This window comes from Phalacrocorax carbo, chromosome 24 (assembly GCF_963921805.1).
Source record: "Phalacrocorax carbo chromosome 24, bPhaCar2.1, whole genome shotgun sequence".
Classification (NCBI taxonomy): Eukaryota; Metazoa; Chordata; class Aves; order Suliformes; family Phalacrocoracidae; genus Phalacrocorax; species Phalacrocorax carbo.
The window spans coordinates 2,783,431-2,794,393 of NC_087536.1; the positions used below are offsets into that span (position 1 = coordinate 2,783,431).

The 10,963-nt window shown below is 50.1% G+C and overlaps 1 long non-coding RNA gene across 1 annotated transcript; it reads left to right on the forward strand.

The window, feature by feature from the left end:
• Window positions 1-5,462: 5,462 nt before the first annotated feature.
• On the forward strand, window positions 5,463-10,792 carry LOC135317131 (uncharacterized). The gene is made up of 4 exons (XR_010376243.1): window positions 5,463-5,548; window positions 9,177-9,273; window positions 10,100-10,197; window positions 10,690-10,792. It is a non-coding gene; the product is annotated as an uncharacterized LOC135317131 (long non-coding RNA).
• The last annotated feature ends 171 nt before the right edge of the window (window positions 10,793-10,963 follow it).

Here is a 10,963-nt window from a genome sequence, read left to right on the forward strand (position 1 = left end):
GAGGGTGGCGAGGCCCTGGCACAGGTTGCCCAGGGAAGCTGTAGGTGCCCTCTCCCGGGAGGTGTTGGAGGCCAGGCTGGACGGGGCTTTGAGCAACGTGGTCTGGTGGAAGGTGTCTGTGGCCAGGGCAGGGGAGGTGGAACGAGGTGATCTGTCAGGTCCCTTCCAGTCCAAACTGCCTGATGATTCTACGATTCTATGAAATGGAGGCCATAGGGGTTATAAAGACGAGGCCTTGCTCCGACAGGGGGTTGGGGAAGACCCCAGCTGAACTTGCCAGAATGCCATTTGCGGCCCTGGTCGCATCTTCCCTCTGTCGTAGAAACTGCTCCCACAAAAGGACTGAAGCCGAGAGGAGGCTGCAAGAAGAGCCCTAAAGAGAGATGCCTCTCTTTGTTTTTATTCTCCAGGTGCTCTGATCGGAAAGCTGGCGAAATGGCTGCTTCCTCACCAGCACCATCGTATGCCCCTTCCTTCCTCAGCCTGTGGGGGTCCAGCAGGAAGCAAGTGGGTTCTGTGGGAGCAGAGGGTGAGCCTCGACAGACCAAGGTAACCCCGGGGAGGTGGCTGAGGGCAGCACGTGGGCAGCGGGCTTCTTTCTGGCATCTTGGCATCGCTCTCTTTTCCCTGGCACGCGGCACCGCTGTTGACAGTTGCGACGCTGCTCCCTCTCAAAGCACCCCCCCTAGATCCGTCCCATTGGTGCGCCTTTGGCCCTTCCGCCTCTGCAGCCCTCCAGGAGAGGCTCTGGAAGGCCCTTAACTGTCCCCTCAGGCACCGTCTGGGGCTTCCCGCGGCTCTGCTCCCTTGAGGAGGGAAGGGCAGGACCCTATCCCAGCTCTCCTTGCAGGACGTGGCAGCGGGCATGGAGGACTCTCCAGGGGACAGCGGCTCCTCCGCAAGAGCCAGCAGCAGCCAGCCCACCTGGGCAGGTGCACGGGAGGCATCTGCAGGCTGGCTGGGCCCCATCTGGCCAGGCAGGCTCAGCATTGCCTCCTGCGTGGGCTTCTGCTGGCATCGCTTCTTCTGCAGCTTGACAAGGCTGGTGTCCAGAAGGAAAGCTGACTGCCTGGTCTGCTCTCCGCCCTCGGGCCGTCTGCTGCACACCATGCAGGAGGGCAGCGAGGAGGAGGAGCATGGAGCGAGCCCTTCTTCCCAGAGGAAGGGTGGCAGGGAGAGGCCCCGGAGCAGATCGCCGCAGTGGGGCAGGGATCTCCGCAGCTGGGTCGTGGACCCCACGGACTACGAGCACTCAGCAGGGAGGAGGAAGAGAACTAGCCCTGCGAGTGTTGACTGCGCTCCCAGGCACGGCGCAGCTCCAGGGCCCTTCAAGAGCAGCTGCCAGTCAGCTCGCGCAGCCAGCGCTGCTCAGGAGCAGAGCCTGCCAAAGCAGAGGGAGCAGAGAAGATGCTGTCAGCGGGGCAATGATATCCACAGCCCCCCTGTGGAGCACAAGGGGCGCTGCCGCTCAGCACGCAAGAGGAAGAGGGAGAGAACAAGTCCTCCGCGTTGTGCCCGAGCCCCAAGAGGCGATGCAGCTCCCGAGGCCCTCCAACGCCGGCTCCAAGGGGGCTCCCGCAGCCAGGGCTGCTTGGGAGCAAACTCAGCGGAGCGCGGAGTGGGGAGCAGATCCCCACGGCACGGCTATGATCCCCACAGCCTGTTTGTGGTCACCATGGACTAGGAGCCCTTAGCAGGGGCAGGGAGAGGGAGAGGGGCAGGAGGAGGAGGGTCTCAGCAGTCCAGAGATGCAGGTGGGACAGGCACTCGGGGCGCTGCAGCGGTGGCGGGGGCAGATTGTGACCCTGGATGCGGGAGGAGAGCAGTATCTGACTCCCGCAATGCCGAAGAGGAGGAAGAATAATCCAGGAAGCAGCGAGACCGCCCCCAGCAGGGACCAAGCTGCACAAAGGGTGCCGGCAGCCCACCCTGTCTCTCCTCCCAGATCTGCCTCTGGCCAGGAAGGACTCAAAGAGAGCTTCCAGAGAGCTGGACGGCTCTGCCGGCTGGCACGCCTGCCCACAGGTCCCTCGAGGAAGAGCTCTAGCCTGCGTTCAGCTTTTGGGATCACCTTGCAAAAAACAGCGCTCGCTGGGAGGCAACGGGCAGCAAAGCCAAATCCGGAATTAAAAACAGTCGTTGGCCTTGCAGGCGTGAGCTTACGGGGTGTTTTCTTCTCTGGAGGCTTTGGGGCAATTGGCGGAAATAGCCAGCGTGGGAGGTTTGTGGCGTGGGATTTTGAAAGCTGTGTGCTTGCGTGCGCCCATCTTGCAGTCTCTTCTTTCTAAACACGGCATTGGAGCCACTCGAATGGAAGTGGGCTGGATGAGCCGACAGCGGGCGGGACTGAAAGGGGCTGAACGGCCGGGCCCAGAGGGTGCCGCTCGGTGGCAGCAAGCCCAGCGCAAGGCCAGGACGTAGCGGTGTCTCCCGGGGGTCAGTAGTGGCTCTGGTCCTGCTTCGCCCCTTCCTCACCTAACGTTAGCTCTGGGTGATGGGGCAGAGCGCCTCGTCAGCAAGTTGGCAGGTGTCACCAGCCCGAGAGGAGCTGGCGATTCGGCCAGGGGGTCCTGCTGCCATCCTGGGGCACCTGGGCAGGCTGCAGAGCTGGGCTGACAGGGACCTCATGCAGTTCAGGAACGGGAAGTGCAAAGGCTGCTCGGTGCCGAGCACTGGCACAGGTGGCCCAGGGAGTTTGTGGAGTCTTCAGCCTTGGGGATGTTCCACAGCCCTTTGCACATGGGCACGACCAAGCGGCTGCAAGGTGCCCTCCCTGAGCAGCGGGGTGGGACCATCTAACTTTACCCTCCGGCGACCTCCCGGCCAGCCTCAAGGAGTCAGTGATTGTGTGACATGGATGCTGAGATCCATTGGATCCAGCCACCGACGCTGTCCCCCTGGGGAGGAGCCCAGGCAGCAGCAGGTGGTTCTCTGCCGGAGCTGCGGCCCCTGGGGCGCAGGTGGGAGCAGGAGAACAGCGTCTGGAGGACGGGATGGCAGAGACGAGGTGCTGTGGCCCACAGGAGTGTGTCTCTCTTTGCCTCTTGGTATAGGAAAAGCCTGAGAAGCACTTCTAAGTATACGTATCGAAATCTGTGAACGGGGAGAATAGTGATGCCAAGAGATTTGTAGGACGTAAGCGTAGCTGTGTCTTTGTGTTTGAAAAGTTTCCTTGCTTCTGTCTCTTGCGACTTAATTTTTTTTAGCCTCCTGGTCTTAACCCTGGTGTCCAGAGAACATGTTCCTCTTTGCTAAAGAAATGGCTGAGAGTCTCCTACGATGTTATTGCAGAGCAAGGAAAGCGCTTCCGGAGTGGATCTGTACAGCACTTGCTGACCCAGTCCAACTTTAGTGTTCGTTGGGACTCAGGGGTAGGAACCTGAAGGGAAGTTGCTGGTGCTGGGTCTCTGTATTTGTTGTGCATCCAAGGACGAAGGCTTCCTTGCTGCTTCCTCGCACAGAAGCTCTGAAAGGAATAAATCCTAGTGCGTACCTACAAAAACAAGCAACTACCATTAGATGTTTCTTGCGTAGGTCAGAGTGGTTTTGCTTATGAAAAGTTCCCTTCATAAATTTTGTTCCGCATGAAGGTAAATATGAATGATTTTTCTTGTTCCGTGTGCTGCTTTTGAGAGTTTTAATTTGAATTAAGTGTCTTACTTGAGTTATTTGTGGGTTTTTAACTCCCCACAGGATGGCTTAATCCAGTAATGTGATGAAACAATGAGGAAACTGTGTGTGGTTATTACAATTCAGCAGGGGACATACGGGTTATGCTCTGGGAAGAAACGGTAAGAATTCCTTTCTAATTAAAAGTGTGGATTTATAAGCGGTGAGATAATGCCCAGGTTAGGTTGGTGGTTTTCTGTTTGTGGTTTCTTTGGTTTGGTTTTTGGTTTTGTTCTTTTTTTTTTTCTAAATGTATGTGGCTTGGGCTCTGCTTGTTCTGTTTAGTTTTTGGGTTTCTACTATAACCAGTTACCTTAAATTTGGTGTAGATTCTGGTCGATTGATCAGCCTGTGCTGTGAATGAATTAATTACTAACGTACACTAGTAAAGACAATATATTTGGTCTTCAGCGTGACAGTGAAACAATACTTGCCATCATTGACTCTTTTATCTCAAAGCTGCTTTAATATTCAGTACTTGAGCTTGAGTTTATCTTAATTAGGAGGGGTAATTAGACATTTTGGAGCAGAATGCTGAGGTTAGTGCTAGCTGCTTCCTTCTGCTGAGAATTAGTGTGTTCTCAGGGCTTTTTGTGGCATTAACAGCACTAGGAATATAGCTTTCACTCTTCCCTGAGAGACACTAAATGCAACTTTAAGAGTTACAGAAAATTTTGGAAAGTGTTATGGTAAAGTTCATGTTTTTGAAAGAACTCCCCTTCATACTTCTATGCATTCATGTCTTGGGCACGTTAAAGCAGTATTTCAGAATCACGCGGTACATAACCAGGCTTTGTGAGCCTGAGCAACTGTGCTTGAATGTCGAGATATGTAAGAAAAAAAGGAAGGTACTAATTCCTTGCTTTTAATCTAGGTGCCTGGAATGGCTCTTGAATAGCCTGATGCCTCACCAGAGTGTGGCGCTCTTCAAAGACCTCAGGTATTCAGGCGTCAGTTAACTGTCAGTGGTGAAGTACAGTTTCTTCCAAAGCGTGCCGCTCACTCAACACGACTTTCTAGGCTATCGACGGTTGCTTGTTACCTAGCTTGCTTTCTTGGTTTTGTCTGTATGTCTCGCAGAATTCTTTGATGACTTGTCTGTTTTAAGCACAAACTCACGATCCCCTAATGCCCTGAGGTGAACGAGTACTCAGCCGATCGGGTTCTTGTGCGCCCTTCCCGGCCTGGCCTGCGCTGGAGTCATTGGGACGATCGGACCGCTCCGGGCGGCCTCCTGAGGGGGCGGCGGCGGCCGGGCCGTCAAGGGGAAGCGCGGCGGTGGCCGCCTCCGAGGGGGCTCCGGGCCGCGGACGCGGCTCTGTCAGGGGCGGGTGGCGGGAAGGGGCTGCGGGGCTGGCGGCGGTCGCGCTGGCCCTGAGGTGGCGCGGCGGGCAGGAGGGGCCGTGAGGGGCGGAGGGGCCCGGCGAGGCCGGGGGCGAGTGAGGGGCTGTGCGGGAAGGGCCCGGGGCGCTCGAGGGCCTAGCCCGGTCTTTGGGGTCTTGTGCGGGAAAGGGAGGGGCGGAGGGGAAGGGCTGCCGCTGTGAGGTTGGTGGGGGGCCGGGGCCAGGGGGGAGTTTCTTGTCTGCTTCGGAAAGGTCCCAGCAGCAGCTGCTGCAGTGAACAAGAGAGGGGAGGTGAGCAACGGCGGGGGGGGAGGCTGGTCCCTCACGGGGAGGAAAAAAGCCCTTTCCGGTACCTGGTGCTGCCTCTGTAACAGACAAATTTGAAGGAGTGTGTCTCTGTCTTTTTGCATAGGAAACAGCTGAAAAGCACTTCTAAGTATATTTATCAGACTCTGTTTGTAAATGGGGAGAACAGCGATGTCAAAATTTGTGCTCTGGGAGAGGAGTGGAACTTGCATAAGATCTATTTGTGCCAGGTTAAGTGGCTCCTTTCTTCCTCGCAAGAGAAACTGTATTTGTGATGAAAGAATGTCTGGTAAATGGTAAGTGTGACTCAAGACTTTTTTCTTTCCTTTTCTTCCCCTTACATTTCTGACTTATCACTCTCGCTGTGGATGCAAGCAGTTACACAACATGCCTTGTGCCTTTGATAGTAATGTTAGGAAGCGTAGCTGTAGCTTCGTGTTTGAAAAGTTTCTTTGTTTCTGTCCCTTGCAACTTAATTTTGTTTTAATCTCATCATCTTAACCTTGGCCCATCCTTTGTGAAAACAGTCCTGAAAACTGTCTTTTGGTGTCCGGAGGACAGGTTCTTGTTTGCTAAAGAAATGGCTGAGAGTCTCCTGCGATGTTAATATTATTGCAGAGCAAGGAAAGCGCTTCCGGAGTGGATCTGTACAGCACTTGCTGACCCAGTCCAACTTTAGTGTTCGTTGGGACTCAGGGGTAGGGAACTGAAGGGAAGTTGCTGGTGCTGGGTCTCTGTATTTGTTGTCTGTCCAAGGATGAAGGCTTCCTTGCTGCTTCCTCGCACAGAAGCTCTGAAAAGAATAAATCCTAGTGCGTACCTACAAAAAAGATGCTGTTTCTTACAAGCGTTTTATTTTGGGCTCGTGTTAGGGTGAAATTCTTTGTAAGACGTCTTGCGCTTTGGGAGTGAAGAGTGCTGTTATCTTTACTGTCTGTTCTCTTTTATTAGTTTTCCTGTGACAGAAGTGGGGAGAAACCATGGCTTTGTCTTGAAACGTTTCATTCAGTTGTGCCGTTACCTTTAACGTGGGAGTCTAACCTGGAAAGCAATGTATTTGAAGCGAGAAGAGAAAGTAACATCAGGTACTACACCTGAAAATGTGTGCGCTTCTGTGTTAGCTGTAGTGAAACACAAAATGGTTTTATGTGTTACGAGGTGAAGATGGCACTGGGAGATGCTCAGCAGGTTGAATGCAGCTCCTCTGGTGTAAGAAGGGATGGTAGAAGTGAATTCTTGATTTTTGTTGTTGTAGTGTTAAAGCCATGTTTCCAGTATAGGTACAGCAATTGCTTGCATTGGCCACAGCAAGGGAAATTTCACAGAATCACAGGACGATAGGGGTTGGAAGGGACTTCTGGAGGTCATCCCATCCAAACCCCTGCTTGAGCAGGCACACCCAGAGCAGGGGGCACAGGACCGCGTCCAGGCGGGGGGTGAATGTCTCCAGGGAAGGGACCCCACAGCCTCTCTGGGCAGCCTGTGCCCCTGCTCTGGCACCCGCACAGGGAAGGGGTTTGTCCTCATGTTCAGGTGGAACCTCCCGTGTTCCAACTTGTGCCTGTTGCCCCTTGGCCTGTCATTGGGCACCACTGAAAAGAGCCTAGTCCCATCATTGTGACACCCACCCTTTAGATATTTATAAGCATTGATGAGATCCCCCCTCAGTCTTCTCTTCTCCAGGCTGACCAAACCCAGGTCTGTCAGCCTTTCCTCACAAGGGAGATGTTCCAGCTCCTTGGTAGCTCTCCTCTGGACTTGCTCAAGCAGTTCCCTGTCCTTCTTAAACTAGGGGTCCAGATCTGGATGCAGCACTCCAGATGTGGCCTCACTGGGGCAGAGCAGAGGGGGACAATAACCTCCTTGCCCTGGCCATGCTCCTTTGAATGCAGCCCAGGACACTGTTGGCCTTCGTGGCCCCAAGGGCACGATGCTGGCTCAGGGTCACCTCGCTGCCCCCCAGCACCCCCAGGGTCTTCTCAGCAGAGCCGCTCTCCAGCAGGTCCCCCCCAGCCTGTGCTGGTGCGGGGGGTTGTTTCTCCCCAGGGGCAGGACCTTGCGCTTGCTCTTGCTGAATTCCATGAGGTTCCCCTGGGTACAGCTCTCCAGCCTGTCTAGGTCCTGTTTCATTGCTTTCTTGTAGGAAAAAGCCTTTTGCGTGCATCAGAACCTTTTGAAGCGTTTAAAACGCAGGCAGAAAAGTCACTTGCATATAGCCCAAGGTTGATCATAGGCAGCCACCTCTGGATAGAGCAGTGGTTGTGTTTGACCAGGGGGACAGCTGGGAGACACAGCTTTAATTGTCTGCTTGCTTTTAACTTTGTAAAACTGAGGCAGGGTATAAGTGGGTTGGACAGTCAGACTTAACGTTGTGCAGCATAAACAGGGTGGGCACTTTGGTGGTTTGTCCTTAGGCTGTTGTTGGCGACAATGCTTTTAATCGTGGATGTGATTGTGCTGCTGCTCCGTCTCAAGTTCGTGAAGCTAGCCCTTCAAACTTAGTGTGGGTGCACGACTAAAATTGAATATTAAATAGCTTCTGTGGATGCTTTTGAACAGACTCTGAAAATTGCAGTTTTGGTCTGTAGAGGTGTCATTGTACAAGCGATGTTCTTGTGAGATGAAGTTTTGTGGTGAAGTTAACTGTTCTCCTAAGTCAGGTTTCTATTTCAATTTATGCTCTGTCGTTGGAGTGGTGTTTCTCAAGGTAAAATATTTGTGGGTGTTAAAAATAGCTCGCTGTCAATGAAATCACGACTCCTCTGCCTTGTTGAGCATCCTCTCTCAGGATGTATGTTTCTGTTTCCCTAGTCTCTCAAGCTACTGCATTTAGTTTGATAAATGACAGCAAGGTGCTGCTCTACCTGTGAGTGGCAGGTCTGAGAAATGGAGGGTTTCATTTTCTCTGATACTGGTTACTAAAATGATAAATTCTCCTGAAACTGAGGAGTTGGCCTACATGGCAAAGCTAAGGTAGCCTCCTGAGGATCGGCAAGATGACTGAGGTCCTGGTTTTAGAGTAGCGTATTGTATGTCATCGTAGTTAGGGGATATGCCAAAGGTATGGAAATATTTATGTAATGAAATAAAATCAGAATTGGATTTCATGTTATGTGCTGCCCTGAGTTGAAATGCTGAGTTAAGAGGTCAGGGCATACGGTGCTGTACAAATAGACTTTATTTTTTTGATCTCTCAGGTAAACTTCAGTGAGTGATAGCACCTCATAATGGGCACATCTGCTGCTGAGAAGGAAAATCATGAATCCTAGTAGAGCAGTATATTTCACTTCATTTGGACGGAAACCTATCAAATTCTAGTTTTATATGCCTTACACTTTATAAGAAAAGGTATATTTCCATAAGTGGTGTATGTGCATGTGGCCTTGGTATGAGACTTACAACCTTGTACATTAATTTGTATGTCTTGCATGCTTTTCTTCCCTCCAGCCCCCCAGTAGCTGAACAGGCATTCCGCGATGCCTGGAGGATTTGTTGTCCACCGGTAACATTAAGGACTTAATTCTTGGACTGGTTATATCCCCATTGGTGGTGTGGTTTGTAGGAAAAGAGTTTGTGTGGCTTTTGTGGCCCTTGAAAGCTCTTTCTTCACTCTGATTGCAGACACGTAGTCCAAACGTCCTAGACGCATTTTCCCTTTCAGAAATAGAGCAACTACAGTTAGTCCTTTCTTGAGTAGGTCAGAGTGGTTTGCATTATGAAAAGTTCCCTTCATAAATTTTGTTCTGCATGAAGGTAAATATGAATGATTTTCTTTTGTTCCGTGTGCTGCTTTTGAGAGCTTTAATTTGCATTAAGTGTCTTACTTGAGTTCTTTTTCTCTCCTCTTCCCTCATGTAGTCAGGCTACTTTTCCAGTATGTTCAGTGGAGCTTGGAAAGAATCTAGCATGAACATCATAGAGTTGGAGATTCCTGACCCAAACATTGATACAGAAGGTAAGTGGGAACCTTTTATTTTAACATAACTTCTACCTTCAGCGTTCAAGCTGAACCTGACAGAAAATTAACTGGAAAAAAAAATTTTTTTAAGGATAATTTTCAAACGAGTAAATAAGAAACTTGAAAGAATGAGTTCTGTGCTCATTCAGTTCTGAGCTTAACTCGGGTCACCAGTAGAGTTGAATTAACTTTTGTACCTCTGAGCTGGGAAGCACAGCTGGAAAGCAACTGCTTGTACTGTTGTTTTGGCATCGGGGCTCTTGGGATCAATATGTGCAACTGTTGTGGAGATCCGAATGTTGGAGTGTGGATCACATCTTCATCTGTCTGGTCTTGAAAAGCTGCCGAGGGGGGGGCTCGCGGGGGACCGATGTGAGTTGGCAGAAAGCTTTGCTATGGTTCCAAGCACCGTGGAGTGAACTGTGAGTTTTGTTTTTCAGAAGAATTACAGAGAAATTTGTAGCATCGCAGCAGTATCTCAATGTTACACTAGTGATGAGTTGCAGAGGAGGAGCATGAGATTTCTCTTCTTTTTACCTAGTTTTACTGTCCTGCACGTGGCCCCATGGTGTGCCTTGGTGGCTGTTTTAAGATGAATATCTTGTTTAAATGGTGCAAGGGGCTGTATTTCATCGGTGACTGCCATGTTTTGTGTATTCTGTTTATGTGCGTGTGCTTGAGGTGGTAAATACCAGTTTTTTATCCTGAGCAAGCAGGAGTGAAGAGAATGTGTGAGTTGCAGTGGTTTGGTTATATTTAAGGATTCTTTTAGTTATCCGAGCTCGTATGTCCTGTCTTAGTTTGACACTTGTACTCTTTTCAGCTCTACAGGTGGCTTTTGGCTCGCTGTACAGAGATGATGTATTAATAAAACCCAGTCGAGTAGTTGCCCTTTTAGCAGCAGCCTGCATGCTGCAGCTTGTAAGTAATAAATGTGCAATATTTTTATGCTTTCTTTTCAGCTAAAGGTAACTGTTCGTAACATAGTCACGCACACGTATTGTTTCACCTGGAGTAATAAATAATCTTTTCGTACAAAGTGGGAAAAAGCCCCAAACGTAACACAGTGGTTCTATTTCAAAATAGCATGGCTTAGATTCAGTTGTAATGTTAAGCGCCATTTTGAGCATTATATCTAGAAGTAGGCTAAAATATGTTTTAACAGCTCCTTTGTTCTACCCTGACAGTATTCATTAAGCTTTTCTTTCACGTGATATATCCTTAAGAAAAAGCTGTTTTTCTGAGGAACATTGATTGGTTTGTGTGTTCTGGATAGAGTAGCAGAGGTCACTGTAGCACGTGTGACTCTGGTAATTGTTCAGGCATGAAAACTTGTATGAACTGCACAATCTTTGAAACCTCAGTTAGGAAATAAAAACTTTGAATATTTGTGGTTTTTTTTCTTCCCCGCAGGATGACTTAATCCAGCAATGTGGTGAAACAATGAAGGAAACCATTAATGCAGAAACTGTGTGTGGTTATTACAATTCAGCGGCAACATATGGGTTAGACTCTGTGAAGAAAATGTAAGAATTACTTTCTCTGAGCTGCTTTGTACATTGCTAATTAGAAGTGTGAATTTATGAATGGTGAGATAATGTCCAGTTAGGTTGGTGGTTTTTTTGTTGTTTGGTTTTTAATTTTTTTTTTAAAGGTATCTGGCTTGGGCTCTGCTTGTTCTGTTTAG